The following is a 13,977-nucleotide window of genomic DNA, read 5'->3' as shown; positions in this document are numbered from 1 at the left end:
GTCCAGAAAAGGGCAACGAAGTTGGTGAAGGGCCTGGAGCACAAGTCTTATGAGGAGCAGCTGAGGGAACTGGGGCTGTTTAGTCTAGAGAAGAGGAGGCTGAGGGGAGACCTTATCGCTCTCTACAACTACGTGAAAGGGGGTTGTAGTGAGGTGGGTGTTAGTCTCTTCTGTCAGGTGGCTGGTTATAGGACAAGAGGAAATGGCCTCAAGTTGTGGCAAGGGAGGTTTAGGTTAGGTATTAGGAAAAATTTTTTTACTGAGAGGGTTGTCAGACATTGGAATAGGCTGTCCAGGGAAGTGGTTGAGTCGCCATCCCTGGAGGTATTCAAAAAGCGAGTAGATGGGGTACTTCAGGACATGGTTTAGTGGGCATGGTTGATGGTTAGACTCGATGATCTTGAAGGTCTTTTCCAACCTAAATGATTCTATGATTCTATGTGTCTTGAAAACCTCCAAGGCTGGAGACAACACAGTCTCTCTGGGCCCCATTCCAGTGCCTCTGTGTCCTCAGTAGGGAGAAAAAAAAGCTTCTTTTTATATTCAGTCTGAATGTCTCTTGTATCAATTTATGCCTGTTGTCTCTTGTCCTCCCACCATGCAGTGCTGTGAAAAGACTGGCTTTGTCTTTGGTTTGCCAGTAGCCTGTGGCACCTTTTAATATAGGTCAGCCTTCAGTCCTTGTTAGGAAATTGTAACTTTGTGATTAATTAAATAAAAATGAATATGAGCTTGGAATTAATGACAGGGATAGCATAGTGATATATTGATTACATTATGCAATATAACATCAGTGGGTGTAGCTATATTGAGCAAGCTAGCATGTAGAACTAATTGAGAGGGAAAAAATCTTTATTTACTTTTGAGTGTATTATTAGGAACAACTTACGCACTTCTCGTCGTAAAAGAAAAAAATAACCATGCCCCACCACCAAGGCAATTGAACATAGTACTTAAAATTGTGTTGTAAACCTCCAAATATTATCAGGGCAGCTGATCTCTTCACCAGGAGTGCCAGAACATCTGTCCTCCAGGGAAGTATCTGACCTTTGGATTTCAGAATTTTAGATACCAGTGATTTAGATAATCAGGGTTTGTCTCTGTATCTAGAGGGTTTTACTCATTCCTGTGGAGAGCTAAAGGAGTAGCTTCCTGAAATAAACAGAGAACCCCTCTCTATTGTTCTAGTTTTTGTTTCTGATTTGATGAAGGAAAATATTATGTGTGTTCACGAAGGTTTATTTTATTCTTTCATAAATAAAATAATAACTTGTATAAACAATACGGACTCACTATTTGAATGTGTATTTGACTGATCTGATTAAGGGCCCTGTCTTTTGATATTTGATCAACTTACAAAGTATGTACATGGTGACAAATCTTTATTTTAGAAGAGATGACCACTGTAGAAAGCTTGACTATCCTTATTCTCTTGGAGATGCACAGAGATGAGAGGCACTGGATGTAAGCAGCAACAAGGTAAATTACAACTAGGATAGAAACTTACACCATGAAGGTAGTCAAGCACTGGTGTTGGTTTCTCAAAGAGTTAATGAGATTTCCACCCTTGGAGATGCTCAGAACTCACCCAGACCTCTGAGCAACCTGATCTAAGCTGACCCTGTGCTGAGCAAAGGGTAGGCCGCGTGACCTTCATAAACGCCTTCCAGCCTATATCATTCTGTACTTACATGTAAACAACATCCAGTATTTCTATGATAGGAATCATAGTGCTGTAACACTAAGACCCAATTACTTAATTGGAAAACCTCTATGTAAAAAGATAATGCTTCTTATCAAGCAATTAATAAAATTTTATGTCACAGGTAACCTGCAAGTCAGTTCAGCATATCTATGTAGAGAGCATCTTGAGATTAATGCTGACAGATAGTGATTTATTTCTACAAGAAGCACATTTCTTTGCAGTGAAGAGCAGAACACTGTTTATGGGTGATTGTGGATTAGTGCATCCTTGGCAAAGACTTTTGTAAATTGAGGATTGAGTACAGTAGATGAGAATATTCTGAAGACAACTTGAAATAAATTTTACTAACCTATTTAAATGTACATGATTTTGATGGTTCATTTGGAGGGGGAATTAACATTTAGTTCCATTTGGAGCATCAACTTACGCTTTGATAATATCTACTATTATGTTGTCCTGGTTTTGGCTGGGATAGAGTTAATTTTCTTTCCAGTAGCTGGTATAGTGCTATGTTTTGGGTTCAGTATGAGAAGAATGTTGATAACACACTGATGTTTTCAGTTGTTGCTTAGTGTTTAGACTAAGTCAAGGACTTTTCAGCTTCTCATGCCCAGCCAGCAAGAAGGCTGGAGGGGCACAAGAAGTTGGGAGGGGACACAGCCAGGACAGCTGACCCAAACTGGCCAAAGGGATAATCCGTACTATGTGATGTCATGTCCAGTATATAAACTGGGGGGAGTTGGCCGAGGAGGGGGGTGGATCGCTGCTCAGGAACTAACTGGGCATCAGTCAACAAGTGGTGAGCAATTGCATTGTGCATCACTTGCTTTGTATATTCTAATTCTTTTATTATTGTTATTGTTCTTTATTATTATCACCATTATTATTATCATCATCAGCATTATTTTCTTCCTTTCTGGCCTATTAAACTGTCTTTATCTCAACCCACGAGTTTTACTTTTTTCAATTTTCTCCCCCATTCCACTGGGTGGAGGGGGAAGTGAGTGAGAGGCTGCGTGGTGCTTAGTTGCCAGCTGGGGTTAAACCATGACACATGCAAATTTAATTAGGAAGTAATTAAAGAGTGAAGTAACATCAGGTGTGTAGGATAATTTTCTTGTTCCTTTTTCAGTCTAATTTTGGCCTTGACTTAACATAAATGCACAGTTTATGGAGCACTTCTTTTCAGTGGCGTAGAAATCAGGGGTTGCGTTGAGTCTTCCTGACTCTTCCAAATGACTGCGGCAACACTGAAGCAAGACTTGGGCTCTCCAACAGAGTTTGCCTGCAGTAAATGAGACTAGATTTATTCCTTGACTTTCATTGTCTTGCTTTAAAAAAAGCTTGAGTTGTTGGTGTTCAACTTTCCTTGCTTTTAAATTCTACCCAGTGCCAAATTGTTGAAGTTCTTTTCTGGTATTCTGCCTCTCTGTGTATAGGATGCTTCTGGAGGAGATGTGAATGCAGCTGCAGCTCGAGCAGTTTCTCTAGGGTGATGTCTCCTTTTATTGTACCTGGTTGGCACTTTGCATATATATCTTAGCGCTTTGCTATGTTGAGAAGAATCTGGCTGAAATGCAACCCATTAAAGACTAGAATCTTTCAGAGTAAGAAGGGACTATTGTCTGAAAGGCATTGGAGCACATGGTGCTTGAGATATCTGTCAAGGGTTCTGTAGTTTCATTGCTTATAGCTCTGCTAAGTATCTAGTAAGGTAGCTGTAATGATCTGTCATTATGACCCCTTTTGTGAGGGTCTTCCCCTTTCCTGTTGAGTGTGAAGGTGTCTATGTTTTGAGGGTTGGCATGGGACATGGCACCTTGTCTCACAGAGTGGGATATCTTCCTTTTTACTCCCTCCCCCTTTCCCCACACCCCTCTTTCTTCATCCCCCTTTTTCCCCCTCCTTTAGGTATTGCCTAAATTTGTATTTCTTTTCTCACATTCTATGTACAGCAGAAATAGTATGAATTCAGATATCAGTTCTTGCTGGTATATGGTCCTGATCTCTTGCCTCAACTGGCTAAAGATGGGCTTTGTCTTCATGTCCCTTGTAGTGCATCTGGAAGTGCACCAGTGATCTAGAGAATGTGTGCTAAGCACACATCTCTACTTAGAAAAGGCAGGAATTGGACTTGGGTCACGTAATGTTTATAATCCCTTTGATTTCTTTCAGTTAGAAGCAGGATTTTATCTCTGTCAAACATGGAATAAGTACTAGCACTCAATTACTGTAATTCCTAGCAACAACTGTTTTGGGCTTCAACATCAATGCCTTGTTCAGCTCCCACTGATGTGCGTTTTCTTTGTATGTAATGTCTTCCTTGACTTCTCTCTGATAGAACATGTAAGTGGGTTTTGTAACTTTGCAAGACATGGAAACGGGTAGGAAAATGGCTAGTTAGGTCTGAATAGTTTTCTGTTGAATACCTGTGGTGTGTAGCACAGAAGAAACCTGATGCTGTTTTAGGGCTTTCATTTTTTTAATATTTTGTGGCACCAGTATGGTATGTGTAAACTTGATAAACGTAGTTTATCTACAGGGGAATACTTGCAAAATATCTTAAATGAGGGGAATGCAGTTGAGTTGGAAGTCTGCATAGCATTTGTATTTCTTTTTCAGAAATGAGATGTACAAAAAAGCAGATTTTTATGGTGTTACTTCATCAATTTGCTGCTTTGCAGGAACCAATTGGTTTGTCATTGCTGAGATTTGTTATTCAGCACTTTTTGTGGGATGGCTGGTGAGGGTAGCAATCAAATTCTATTTGATTTGTTAAACTGTAGAAACAGTGCCTAGAAGTACTGAGATAGTCAAAATAAAAATAGACACCTAACTAAAACCCCTCTTGGAATACCTGGTGGGATGCAGGAGCGCAAACGTTTTATTTTGGAGCAAGCAAATTACTTAAATGACAAGGTCAAAGAAGTAATGGCAGCTAAGAGAAATTATTCAGATCATACATACATAGTATTAGAAATTGATTTAAACTTATCAGCATCAATTCTGAAGAAGAATGTTTGGATAAGCAGTAGTCAAATTTCAGTTGACTATATTGTTTATCTTAACAAAAAATGTTTATAATAAAAAAGTGCAGTTATAATATATATATTGACCCAGTGTATTATGCAGTTAAAAACAAAAGCTTTTATTTATCTGATGGAAAAATATTTTTTATAATCTTTTATAATTATACAAGCTACATAAATAAACTCTTCCAGAAATGCCTGTAGACTGGGACTTGTCTGAAAAAGAGAATGTCTGTTAAGCTTGATGGTAACAGCTGTGAAGTGTCACTTAGTTTTTTTATTGGTCACGCTCAAGCTGGCCACCCTAATACTATGTTTTGAAAAAATAGTTGCAAATGACATGTTCTAACTCTGAACCAAAGGAGGCCCTTCAGTGCAGCAGGGAGCTTTATGTAAGCCATGGGTGGGGGTGTTTTTGGTGACTGAAACTTGTTTTCTGAATGACACTTGATTTCTGGAAAATAATAGATGTGGCTGCTGCCAGAGTTCAGTGGTGGGTCATGAAAATGAAGTGACTCAATGCTGGGAGCTGGCAGCATGGCTTCTCAGTTGTGCTGGCGTCTGCTGAATCACACGCTGTACATGACACTTGTACATCAGTGCAGATGTATTCTGGTGGATGAGAAATCATGCAGGTATTTGTTTTGCACAGCAAGTGGAAACATGGCAACTCTTTGTTATGTTTGTTACTTGTCTTTTACTTTTTCATGAGGTAATTGCCACTTGATATGCTTCTGGAATGGTCATGAGAAGACACCTAATACAAAATGGGTACTTTGGTTCTTCGCTACGCTTCTCTTCCATTATGGGTTTCAGCAGCCTCTGGATAGTGTGGTATTTGCAGATGGGAAAGCCATTAGCCAGAGAGCAAGGTGCCACATGTCTTCTCACTGCATGTCTGGAAAGTTGCAGTCTGCCCTTTCTGCACCCTTTCAGTGGACAGAGATGGGTAAGGAAGCCTGTAGGCAGTGCAGCCATGGAGTCCCTTATGTGCCTGTGTGCCACCAGGAGGTCCATTGTCCCTGTGGAGGGTCAGGAACCTAGGTCAGATGGAGAGAGGGTGAATGGCCCAAGAAATCTTCTAGGAAAGGTAAATTTTGTGTATTGATTGTTTGGAAACCAGAGATCCTTTCCTCAGGCACAAAGAGGAAGGGGTTTATTTTCAGTGTTTAACATACCAGTGTATTTCCCAGAGGCATTTCTCCTTTACAGCAGAGACTCAATTAAGTGGGAGGTAACCAAGCTATGCCACCCCCTTGGCACTGACCAGAAAGGGTTGTCCTTTCTCAGAACTTGCAGCAGGGGTTTTGTCCAAGTGTAGCGTAGTTGGAGGACATACACTAGCTGCCATTTCTGCTTGGGATGCTTCCGAGCCTTCAGTGGGCTGGGGGATGCAGGAGACTGGTGTTGCTTGAACTGTCTTGGGTGCTTCCAGAGTTTTGCTGTTTGTGACCACTGGGTTCAAAACTAAGCTTTGTTGTTACTTAGCTTAGTTATATTTCTTTGGAGGATGTCAGTCTTCCGGGATATTCAAGGTTGAAAACTTCCTTTTTCTCATTGCTATAGTATAAAAGGGGTGTGCTATTGGCTTTGCAGCCACTTTTGGTAACTCAGCTGATAACCACAGGGAGAATTTAAGCTTGGGCAATACTAAAGATTGGGTGATGTAAGTAGAGTAGGAGTGGTTTGGTTTTGGCACCAAGGAAGGCTTTAGTTCTTGTTAACTATGTTTAAACAGCACCTCCTGCCCCGCCTCGTGTTAATTGGTTTTGAAACTGCGAGTCAAAACAACTCATTTTGTGCAGATGCTTTTGATGAAGTATTTCTCAAGCCATTATGACCCTAACAAACTTAAAATAAGGAAGTAGGGTAAATGTGGGGGAGTCAAGACTTAGACAAGGCATTCCAGGTGTACTGTGGGAATATAGATAAACTAGGTGGTTCAGGTCCCAAAAGACCAGGTTGGAGGCATGGTTCCTTGGTGCTCCCACAATGTTCATTCTTGTTACTGTACCTAGTTTCTGTTAGACCAAATAAAGAAAGCATATGAAAGAAGGTTGCAAGCTGTCTTCAGGGTTTCACTTCCTCAGGGTGTTTTTTACAATTTTGGCTGGAGAAGATGCTGATACTACCCTTTGATTTCTGCTCAAGTAAGCTTGTGGGTTTTGAGTACTTGCAGTGTAACTGGTCATTTGAGCTTTGCAAATATAGTAAGTGTTAATTAAGTTTGGCTTAATTGCGGTCTGATCTGATTTGGAACCCCTACCTGAGACTTCCATTGTCTGTATTTAAAAATAAAAATCTATCGTTTTGAACCTGAGAGGTTGTTGGTGATGTAATAAAATTCTTAATAGAGTGAAATGCAGTTGAAGGTAGCAGAAACTACAATTCCCTATGTGTGTTGAGGTTTACTGCCACGCTAGTCCCAGTAACTGTTCCTATCACAAAAGGGCCATTTGTTTATCCTCTTAGTTTAAATATTTAACTTGCTTCTATAGAGGTAAAAATAAAAGTGCTCACCCTACTGCTTGCATTTCTGAGTTTCGCGGTCCAGTTTCTACTGTTTCAAGTGCTGTGCACACAGAGTATTTGGTACTGGCTGCTGACTCATTATTTTTCCCCACGAACAGTTGCATGACGATGAGATGGAAGTGAGGGGACACAAGATGGGTAGAAGTGGAGGATGAAGGCTTTCCATGGGCACGTCGCGTTGAATAAGGCAAGGATACTGTAGGGTGGTTCCCTGGGCTTGATGATTCTGCGTGGCAGCACGGGCCTGCAGTATGTCACCCAGGCCTGGTATGAACCTGGACTTTCGCACTGGCAAAGCAGCATCTAAGATACTGCATATGATATGCATCATGGGCATGGATGCAGCAACACATGAGGCCGGCTTCTAGGATATCTGCTGGTCCGAGTTTATCTAGCTTATTTTAGTTAGGGTGACCACAGCAGGTAGATCGCTGGAGCTAATCTCCTGAGAAAATAATTGTAAGCGGATGCTGTGTGGCCTGTGGGTGGGAGAGGTAGGTGAGTTGGAGTAGCAAAGATGCTGTTGAGAATGCTAGTGGGGTGAGCGCATGAAGTGCCTGTGTGGAGGGATCCCTCTAGAAATCAAACTCGCTAGCCTGTCATCCTGTGTACTGAGGGGCGTTGGTATATTTTTCTAGTTTGTTGCTCAGATGCCTTTACCAATTTCCTAGATTAAAATATCAGTGTTCTTTCTAAAAGCAGGCTTCACTCAACAAGCAAGGGCCCTTAGTCTTACAACAAAACAAACATAGTTTAAAACCTCCCGAGAGTCTCAAATGGCGTACTTTGTTAATTGACTTCACTTCCCTGTCTCAGGAGTAGCAGAGGATTTTATGGTCATGGAGGATGGAGTTAGAAGACAACTTCTTGCTTTAGCTGTTAATGCTGAACTCTGGCACTTGCCGGTGCATTACTTAAGTGTTTAGTGCATGCAACAACATTGTAAGAAAATGTTTTATTATTATTAAGCACTGCAACATCTCTCTGAGCAAGTTTGTCATGTTAGTGCCATCTCTCTCACAAAGCCTTTCTAAGGTACCTGATACTATGCTGCTTTTTTTTGACCTGTGTCAATTCCCCCCCCCCCCCAAATCTTCCCTGCTCCTTTTAATATACAAAATAATAAAACAACAAACAATGTGAATTGTATTATAAAGCTTACCCAGTTACTTTAGGTATGCGTGTACTGCGTAGTGCACCGTAGTGTAGGAACACCTGAACTACCACTAGTGCCGAATGGGTCTTACTGGGAATGAGAGGTAAAATAATGGTCTGCCATCTCATGGCTAATTAACCGAGGTGCAGCATTTCACTGAGGTACTTAGTTGTTTGCCAGGTCCAACAGTGAATAGTGCTGTTTTTGCTGCCTCTGCCACCTGCCTTGGGTTAGCTGGAGAATCTCATCGTGATGGATTTGTGGAGTCATGCTGAAGTGAGCTCAAACTCAGTGCCCCTTGTTGGCTTGTGTGTGTCCACTTGCAAATTTAAGATAAGCATTTTATAACTCTGAAAAAAGAGGCAGAAAAACTAGGGGAGAGGCTAGGGAAAGCTACGCACTTTCAGTAGCTTCAGTGTTGCTCAGCTGGGTTGGGGTCAATGCAGCTTAGTTCTTACTCCCATGCTGTAATGATGAGAAATCACTTAGTTCCTCGGAGGGATGCACTTGCTGATCACAGGCTGTCAGTGCATTAATTACTGGGCTTGCACTTTATAGTAACTCTTGTAGTAATTCATGTGCTCTCAGTGAGTATCATTTAATTGGGAAGATAATGCTTGTTTAAGCTTAATGCTGTGTGTCGATTTCTTGTTTGCTACAACTCCTTTTCCAGGAATTATTTAAAAGATTTCTTAGGTTTGTGAAAGTTCAGTTGTCATAGGAGTGACTGCTCTTCTCTTCCATTTCAAAGTGGCAAAACTGTGATTTTATTGTCACATTTATATTCTAACCTTTTTCCCTTTTACTTTACCTAGTGAAAGAACAGCTTTGGTGTTGAAGAGAAACCTCAGAAAGGAATGGGCCCTGTTTTCTTGAAGCTGTTTGCCCTGATGCCAAGAATGCTGTAGAGGTTAGTGATGTGGATGCTTAAGAGCTTTTGTAGAAATTGCCTTTTGATTTGTAATTGGTGCACATTTCAATAAATTCTGTGTGAAGCAGTTCATTTGCCTGTCACAGAGAGTTAATTCAGGCACTGTCAGAATGTGGTCAGTTTAAAATCACCCTACCCAAACAAAATTTAGGGTTTTGTTTGTCTGTGTAGATGCTGTAGAAATACATAGCTGGGTGTTCACGGAAAGTTGTGTGGCGTGATGCATGCTCAGAGTCAAGCTGCATTAAATGTGGAGGTTTTCTTTGATAGGCTTAAAAAAAAAAAAGGTGAGAGTGATCATAATAAATGAGATCATAACACATGATTTTTTTTTTGAGTTTTTCAAGTCTCTTATTTTTACTTTGAGAGAATAATACTCTTTTCAGTAGAATGACAGGCTACGAGAGGTCCATTCGGTATCCACACAAAGGTAATGTTATCTCCACTTTTGCCTCGAGTGACTTGCATTTCAGTTATGTATTATAGTTTCTTTGGATTATGTACAAGCTGGGTAGACTACTTGCTGTAAGTGTTTTTCCCAGTAGCTGTATAGTCCTGCTACAAATATTATGGCCTACAAGAGGCAGCTTCTTGCAAGTAGAATATTCAATCTAGTCTACTTTTGCATTTTTTGTGAAGCTAAAGAAGATTAAGTGGCTTTATCACCGGATTGATTTCTTCTTGACTAGTGAAGTCAAAAAAGCTCTCATAACTATGAAATTCAGTAGTGCTTTGTTTTGCTGATGAAAAATGAATGTAGCAAGTAAAATCTGATGGGGCAGGGGGGTAGAAGAGGTAGGCATGTTGAAGTGCTTCTAAGCAACTGCATTTCCATAGCAGCAGTTGAGTTAAAATCTATTAAACCTGTCTGGTTACTGTAAAGGATTTCTAATCTTTGTTAGCTTACTTTAAAAGCATAGCTGTGTGTGGTGTGGCTACTGAATAGTAATGTCCAAGCTTTGCTAGGACAGCCTTTAACATACAGACCCTTTTGGAGCAAAAAGAAAAAAAACAGGGTGGAAAAAATGCTGCAATGCATCACAGACACAAAAAGTGAAGGGTTGATCCAGTGGAAAAAGACCCGTTACTACAAGGAAATGCTGGTTGATGTAGCTCTGTGGCATGTAGTGCTTAACAACTGTTCTTGTAAGTGGTGCCATTTCTTATGGAGAGCTTTAGTTATTCATATGTTAACACCATCTTTATCTTACCTGGTATAAAACTGAGGGTTGTAAAATGTTCAAGGGGAGGTGTCACTTCTACTTTGACAAAAGCACACAAAGACAAAACCGCCACAACACATCCTTCCGTATGAAATCCTGCATTCCAACATCAGTGCTTTCATTCTAGCTCTGTGCTGCTGCTTTAGTCTCCAATGTTTTATTCATTAACAAAAAAATAATTCTGTCCACAAGGGGTCTGATAGAAATACACCTTTTTTTACTTTCATAGAAAATACCTTGCTCCCTTTAACCTATTGTGTTTAGATTTTTTTTTTAAAATATATTCTACTTTATGGGGAATAAAAAAAGATGAAGGGCTCTTCTCTCTTGTTAGTCTCACTCTTGACTTAGTAAAAGCAATCTGACGAGCAGACTGTTGAATGCGGACTGTTTTGTGAACCTGTGAAGACTGTTTTATTAGTATCATGATCTGCTGTTCAGATACTTATGTAGGAAATACTTCCTTGGCACTTTATGCATCCTGTTCTTCCAGTTCCAAGGACATGCAAGAACTGGCAGAGCTTATTAGCTTGGGTTTAGCGCTGCTGTCGTTATATTCCTTTCTGACCTGAGCCTGCTGTATTTGACTTGATTGGACTCTCTGTGAGGCCATGTTGAGTTTCTTTCCAGCTGTGGCATGACTTGTCTGCAGCTACATGGACAATAGTAAAAGTCATGATGCAGTTTATAAACACATAGAAGATAATGAGATAAGGGAAGACAGCCAACCAACATGAATTTGTCAAGGAGGAGGTTATATCAAGCCAATTAGTTTGCTTCCTTGACAGACGAATTGGATTCATAAGGGAGGGAGGGATAGAAGTGATACAACTTGAAGCGTATAAGGTTTTGAAGGTTCATTTGAATGTAATACATGTAGTGATTTTTATTTTTTTTAAATGGGATCTTCCTTAAATCACTGTACTGCAGGAGCAAAATTTATTAAAAATGGTTCAGAGGAGTATTTAACAGGGATTCAGGATCACCTGGAAAGGCATTTGAAGTAGGCTTCCTTACTAGCTTGCTGTGCCTGGATTTATCAATAATGGCATCCATGATTTAGGTGGTGGAGTAGAGTCTGCTTACAAAATGTGCAGATGATGTCAGTTTGGGAGTAGGCGGTATGGGCACCACCAAGAGTTTATATTAAGGTGTTTGACTTTGTAATTGGGGTAAGTTAAGTGTTTGCATGTGTTCGTTTGACCTGACTCACATGATGTTTATTGGCTATACCATAGTAACTCAGTCAGTGTACATAGCCTAAGTATATTGAGCTTACTGAGTTGGAGGGCCTCTTCGAACACTTTTGTTTGTGGTACTTTCCTATCCTTTAGTACAATCACAGCGCTGAAACCTAGTACTTGAATGGAAACGGTTGTTACCTTAAAAAATGGTGTATCTGGATTTGAGGTCTTAAGACACCGCAGAGTTACACATGTGGAAGGTTAGCAACACTCTTGGAAAGTCCCAGGGTTTTTTTCTTGTGCCGGAGGGGAACAGGAGGTTAGGCAATGTGGAATAGGCAGCTGCTCTTGCAGGCTTCTAGCAGTGTCTCCTCCCTGTCTTTCCACCGATGGCATAGCAACAGATCCAGTTAGGCAGCTGACAGTAGGGCTGCCTCCCTCTGTTTGGTCACTGTAATGCAGCTACAGCAGCTTGTCTGGACTCTGAAAGCAGGCTGCTCCTGCAGCCCCTCTTTTTGCATTTCTGTATGCACAGTCCAAAACATGCTGCTGTCTGAGTGGTTGTGTGAGGTTCAGGAAGGAGGGGGGGGCGCGCGCAGGGAGAAGCAGTGCTTGAGGTGTTCATGATGTGGATTATTATTTGGCTTGTTGAAGATATACATGAGGCAAAAATAACTTTAGTTTTCTTTCTGCTAGGTTGCTGGAGGAGATATCAGTGCTTCCCTCAGCACCTCAAGCCTTTTTTCCTTTCAGGACTTTGGTCTAATGCTTGTTTATTTGTAGTAGTTCCTTTAGTCTGCCATAGAGAGAAAATGTACGAGTAGGGAGAAGTGACCATATTTAAGAGCTTTTGTGGAATAAGATATGAAATATGGGAGTAATTGTCATCTGGGATAGTGTTAGAGAAGTCTGACATACTGTCGTGTTTTAAGCTACCTGTGATAGAAAGGGATGTTTGCGTGCTGTGCTTTTGCGTACACAGTGCACTCCCCATAGTTGTCAGGTTATTGTGAAAGATTAATTTGCTGGTTCCTTAGAGGTAAGCACCAATATTTCACACTGGATCAATTATTTTTGCTAGTGATAGAGTAACGCCTGAAACTCCCTTTGATATGTTCCCGTCTGTTGGTGATGCCATAGTCTCTTATGGATGTGAAACATAGCAAGGGAAAAAAATTGTCTCTATTGAGGTTAATTCTGTGGAGATGCTGCTCTCTGGTTCTGTACTCCCTACTGCTGTTTTCCTGACTTCTTGGAGTATGGCTCTTGCTCTTTGGTATCCTAGCAAATGTTTTTCTAGCAAAACTACAAATTAAGTTGATAATACATACACCTTAGCAGCAGAGACCTGGTGCACCAGTGGTGTAATTGGAATAGCAAAAATGCTGTGAATGTTTTCGTGCCCCATCTTACATCCAAAATAGAGAGTACTGGAAGAGCTACTACTACTAGTAAGTGATAGTCTTTGAAAGGCAAGCCTTAGGCAGTCCCATGGAAAGACTCTAGGTCCCATGCATTGAAACAAACTGGAGGCTCAGTAAACCTAGGTTTAGAGCTTTCTCTTGTTTGATTATAACTTCAAAAAGCTGCCTGGGAGAAATCTCAAAGACATGTTCCTGTAGATGCAGGAATAACTGTTCAAGGTGGTGGAAGAAAAAAAAAGCAGAAAAGTTAAAGTTGGGAAAACCTACCTACGTTGCATCTGATCTAGATTCTGCTAAGAAGTGTCTCTTGTACTCCTTTTATTTTTCCAGAATAATTAGTTCTATTGTAACTGAAATGTAAACAAATTTACTTTTCTATGAGATAAGAAAAGTAGGAAAAATGCTGTCTTACAAATTCATTTGTAAGCTGTGATACATCATTCTCATTTGCAGTGACTGTGTTGCAGACCAGATGTCTTTATGCAGTTTTTCATCTCATTTGGCTGCTTGTGTGATTCTGATTTATTTTTGTAAAGCAGCTGTTACCAGTTATTGTGGCCTGGGTATTGTAAGGCAGAAGGAGGAATCCCTTCCCTTCAGCTTCGCAGTTCCTGCCTGCATCCCTGTGCTTGCCAGGAGGGACCAGCTGTGCTCCACAATCAAACCAGCCTGCGCGCTGGTACAGCCGGCGCTGGGGGATGGCGGCGCAAAGCTCCAGAGGTCCTCCTGACTGCCGGAAGGATGTTTACTAGCGATGGGCTGGCAGTGGCTTTTAGGGAGAGGGCCCTTCCCC

General features: G+C 40.9%; 1 protein-coding gene across 7 annotated transcripts in view; it reads left to right on the top strand.

Moving 5' to 3' along the window:
* The window catches only part of WDFY3 (WD repeat and FYVE domain containing 3), a 183,248-nt gene that overhangs the window by 29,746 nt on the left and 139,525 nt on the right, over positions 1–13,977 (top strand). For all 7 annotated transcript variants that reach the window (XM_010576267.1, XM_010576249.1, XM_010576232.1 and 4 more), the window contains exons 2-3: positions 7,365–7,515; positions 9,238–9,332. The gene's annotated coding sequence lies outside the window, so the exon portion shown is untranslated. The remainder of the gene's footprint in view (positions 1–7,364; positions 7,516–9,237; positions 9,333–13,977) is intronic.

The sequence above is a fragment of the Haliaeetus leucocephalus genome, unplaced genomic scaffold (genome assembly GCF_000737465.1).
Source record: "Haliaeetus leucocephalus isolate CR32 unplaced genomic scaffold, Haliaeetus_leucocephalus-4.0 Scaffold21, whole genome shotgun sequence".
NCBI lineage: Eukaryota > Metazoa > Chordata > Aves > Accipitriformes > Accipitridae > Haliaeetus > Haliaeetus leucocephalus.
Note: the sequence above shows the minus strand (reverse complement) of the source record. Positions and strands in the feature narration are given on the sequence as shown.